The sequence below is a fragment of the Chenopodium album genome, chromosome 7 (genome assembly GCF_948465745.1).
Source record: "Chenopodium album chromosome 7, dcCheAlbu1.1, whole genome shotgun sequence".
Taxonomy (NCBI): domain Eukaryota; kingdom Viridiplantae; phylum Streptophyta; class Magnoliopsida; order Caryophyllales; family Amaranthaceae; genus Chenopodium; species Chenopodium album.
In genome coordinates, this window is record NC_137840.1 from 18,140,792 (window position 1) to 18,145,638 (window position 4,847).

At 38.1% G+C, this 4,847-nt stretch overlaps 1 non-coding gene across 1 annotated transcript; it reads left to right on the forward strand.

Moving 5' to 3' along the window:
- Positions 1-397: 397 nt before the first annotated feature.
- Positions 398-503, forward strand: LOC145641114 (small nucleolar RNA R71). Its single transcript, XR_014115180.1, has one exon. It is a non-coding gene; the product is annotated as a small nucleolar RNA R71 (small nucleolar RNA).
- Positions 504-4,847: the final 4,344 nt, after the last annotated feature.

The window sequence follows — 4,847 nt, forward strand, 5'->3', positions numbered from 1 at the left end:
TGTATGGGTGATGTTTTTATGGATTAGAATCTTTCTAGATAATCGATTCTATGCTCTTAATTGTGCTTTCAATCAATTGTGCGAGAGTGAGTTTGTTGAGAGCCCTAAATTCTTCCATACCTTTGCTAGGGTAGTTACACGAGAGTGAATTAGTTTAGTAGGATTATTAACATGCTTAATTGTGCGAGAGTGAGTTAAATGTGTTGATGTTCCTAATCGAGGGCATTTTCATCTAATTGTATGATGTTGTTGAATGCATTGATGTAATTGGATTCAACTTTCCCTAGTTTTAGTTAATTGCTCTTAGTAGTGTTTGGTTTAATCTCTCTCTGTCTCACACAATTTGCCTTGAGGACTAAACCCTCCATAGAAAATTTGAATGATTTGATATGTTGGGATGCCATGATGGGGACATTCTCTTTGATACTCCTTATACCTTTCCCAAGCTTCATACAAGTTTTCACTAGGCTTTTGCTTGAAACATTGGATCAAAGCTTTTGCCTCCGACGTTTTCTTTTTGGGGTAAAACCTAGACAAGAATTCCTTGGTAACTTCATCCCATGTTCTAAGAGAATTTGGCTTGAGCTCCTTGTCTAACCATTCAAAAGCTCGACCTATGAGAGAGAAGGGGAACAACTTGAGCCGGATAAACTCTTGAGAAACACCATTCACTTCGATAGTATTGCAATACTTCTCAAACTCTTTGAGATGGTTTAGCGGACTCTCAATCTTAGTCCCACTAAATTGTATTCTTTCAATCAAAGTGATCATGGCCTGTCTTATCTTAAAATCATTTGTCGGTGTTGTTGGCAAAGCAATCCCACTTTCAAACCTATATGCATCGTGAGTTCCCAACTCCTTCAAAGAAACTCTTGGATTATCTCCATGCTTACTTGATCCTCTTCTTCTCTTTCTTGGAATCAAAGAACGATTAGCAACCCTCATCCTTCTTATTGTTCTCTCAATTTCCGGATTAAATGGCACTAAAGTCCTTCCTCTTATCCTACGCATACAAAAACTCCAAGCAAAATCAATAGCACATCTACAAATGTAGCCTAAAGAGAAAAATCGTTTTGTATTTTTGAGATTATGGTGAAATAGACTCAACAACAATAGCAATCATCTACGTCATTGAGAAATTGTGGATATTGTGGATTCTGCTTGGCAATGTTCTGTTCCTGGTAATGCAATGCATAAGGTTTGGTCTAAACTTAAACAAGTTAAGACTGCTCTTAAGTCTATGAACATTGAGAAATTTGGTAATGTGTCTGAGAACATTGAAGCTGCTCAGAATGCTCTAACTGACATTCAGCAACAGATTATACATGATGTTAACAGTGTTGATTTGCACTCCAAGGAATTAGAAGCTATTCAGACTGTTAAATACTAGATTAATGTCCAGGAAAGTATTTACAGGTAGAAATCCAGAGTGGATTAGCTTCAACTTGGTGATAGTAACAACAAATATGTTTTGGCTGTTATGAAACAAAGACAAGGCAGAAATAGGATTGATACTTTTTTTTACTAGTGATGGCACTTTACTAAAAACCCCTGCTGCTATTGAAGAAAAAATCACGGGTTTCTATAAAGCTCTTCTTGGCTCAAGTGCTGATTCCCTCCCTGGGATTGATCTTGGTACTGTGAGAAGAGGTGCTTAGCTTTTTAGAGATTCTCAGCAGTCTCTTGTTGCTCCTATTTCCACTAAGGAAATTGACTAAGCTTTGAAAGATATTGATAGCTCCAAAGCTCCAGGAATTGATGGGTTTAATTCTCACTTCTTCAAGAAAGCTTGGGATGTTGTGAAAAATGATGTTTATGCTGGTGTTATGGAGTTTTTCAATACTGGTGTTATGTTGAGGCAATGGAACTGCACAACTGTAATCTTAGTTCCTAAGGTTCAGAATCCTTCCCTTGTTAAAGATTTTAGGCCAATTGCTTGCTATTCTGTTCTTTATAAGCTTATTTCCAAAATCCTTACTTCAAGGCTTGCAAATGTGATTTCTGAGGTGATTGATGGTTCTCAAGCTGGGTTTATCCCAGGGAAGCATATTAGTGACAATATCTTGTTAGCCACTGAGCTTATTAAAGGATATGGGCATAAGTTCCTTTCTCCAAGGTGCATGTTGAAGATTGATCTTAAAAAAGCTTATGACTCTGTTGAATGGGGTTTTCTGAAGACTATTATGTTTGAGATTGGTTTTCCTAACCAATTTATTGCCTGGGTTATGGCTTGTTTGTCTTCTCTTTCTCTATTTTGATCAATGGTATTCCTTCCAATCCATTCCCTGCAAAGAAGGGTCTTAGGCAAGGTGATCCCATGTCCCCCTTTCTTTTTGCCATTGGAATGGAGTACCTCTCCAAATGTCTTTCCGAGCTTCAGCTGAATCTTGATTTTAATTATCACCCTAGGTGTGAGAAAATGGGGTTGACCCATCTTATGTTTGCTGATGATTTGTTGCTGTTCTCTAGAGTAGATGCTCAGTCTGTCTCTCTTTGCTTTTCCAAGATTTCTCTAAGTTTTCTGAAGCTTTTGGTTTATTAGCTAACTTAGATAAAAGTGAGGTGTATTTTGGTGGGCTCCTTGATTCTCAGCAGGATGAGTTGAGAGATTTCATTGGGGTTGCTCCTGGTACTATTCCATTCAAGTACTTAGGGTTTCCTCTTTTTTCTAAAAAGTTGACCATTGCTCAATGCAAGCCCCTTGTTGATAAAGTGACTGTTAGGATTAATGGATGGTCTGCTAGACACCTCTCCTATGCTGGTAGACTCCAATTAGTTAAGAGTGTCCTATTTGGCATACAAACTTATTGGGTTCAAATCTTCATTCTTCCTAAAAAGATCCTAAAAGAAATTGAAGCTAGATTTAGAGCTTTTATTTGGACTGGGAAGCTAATCCCTCAAAGAAATCCCTTGTCTCTTGGTCTCAAGTTTGTCTCCCAAAAGTTAGTGGTGGCTAGAATCTTCTTTCTCTTCCTGAGTGGAATGTTGCTACTATCTCCAGGCTTCTTTGGGATCTTGCTCATAAAGCTGACAACTTATGGGTGAAATGGGTTCATACCTATTATTTCAAAGACAAACCTTGGTGGAATAAACCTGCCCCCAGGAAGTGTTCTTGGGTGCTGAGTAGAATTCTGAAATGTAGAACTGTTATTGATAATATTGGTGGTTGGGATGCTGTTAAACAAGGTGATAAAATCAAGATTAAGAAGATCTATTTGATGGTTATGACTCAAGCTCCCAAATTTCCATGGAGAAGACTCTTTTGTAACAATTCTGCTACCCCTAAGAGCTTGTTCATTCTCTGGCTTGCTGTTAGGAACAGATTGCTCACAAAATATAGATTGAGTCTATGGAATATGCATTGTGATCCTACTTGTTTCCATTTTAATTTGCATCCCGAGTCAGTTGAGCATTTATTTTTTTAATGCAGTTTTACTAAGGTCATTTGGGAAAGGATTTTGGCTATCTTCGGCTGCAACAGGTCTATTTTAAGCTTTGATGTTGAAGTTATGTGGGTTTCTTAAATCTGTAGGAAGGATAGAGCTAAAAACAGACTGTAGGGAATGTGTTTTGCTGAAACTCTTTATCATATTTGGTTACAGAGAAACTCCTTGATCTTTACAGGAAGTAGCAAATCTGGGGAAGTTGTGCTCAGAGATGTATTATTTGCTGTTGCCTGTAGATGTTCTGCTTCTGACAGGAATTTGCTGATCTTGTAATTTTGTTTTCTTTGGCAGTTTTGTCTATTCTAGTGCTCAGCCTGGTTTTACCAGTCTTGAGTTCAGTTTGCTATTTTGTTCTGTATTCTCAAAGTTGATGTAATGCCTCTTTTGTCTAGTTCTGCTGCTTTTTGCAGTTGAGTCTAGGTGGGGGCCTTTTTTTCTTTTTACAGTGTGCAGGTCTGTTATTTGGTGTGTGTTGTTTGCAGGTTTGTCCTGCTCTGTGTGTGTTTTTGTGTTTCTGGACCTAGCTTCTAGAACCCTTCCTAGAAGGTTGCTGGAAGCTTGAGTTCAGTTTGTTCCTGTCTCTTTCTCTTGAACCCTTCCTAGAAGGTGGCTAAAGAAAGGGCTTGAAATGTTTGGTGGGTGGTTGGCCTGTTTTCAGGTCTTGTGGGGTTTGGTACTTGTTATAACTTAGCTCTTGTAAGTTGTAACTTTTTCTTTTGGTAATAAAATTTCCTATTTACCAACAAAAAAAAAAAAAAAAAGAAATCATCTACGTCATTCCCCGGCAACGGCGCCATTTTCTATCTAGGGCGAGACTAGGTCACCGAAAACTAATCTACCCTTGGTCAAAACAAAATTTATAATCTCTCAACACACCCCTAAACAAAGCATAGAGTAAGTCGAGGGTCGAACCACTAGGAATGGGAAATGAATGATAAAGTCAAAGCTAAGCTAATTCGAAGCAATAGAGTGAGGTGTGTGTATTCAAAACAATCAAACAATCAAATGAAATCAAATTTAACAAACACTAGGGTTAGGATCCGCATGTACTCGGAATGGACATAGCTAATTGGGATTGGAGATGACTAAGTCAAGTGTTGCGAGGGAAAATCAACTAAGTAATCAAGAGAGTAAGGTAGGCTAATCTCCTGGAGGTCAAGCTAGCGCCTACTACGAGAGACTCTAACTAGGAGCCTTGCAAACCTACTCAATCGACAAAAGCAAGCCACATATCAATTTTCCGTATCAATGCAAGCCTACAATGCATTCTAGTGTAACAAATCAAAGTTAGCTACTCTTCAATTAATCACACACATGAACTTAATCAATCAACCAATTTAATCACAACATCAACTCCATCAATTTCCCCCAATTAGCATCAATCCATCACTCATAATGCTT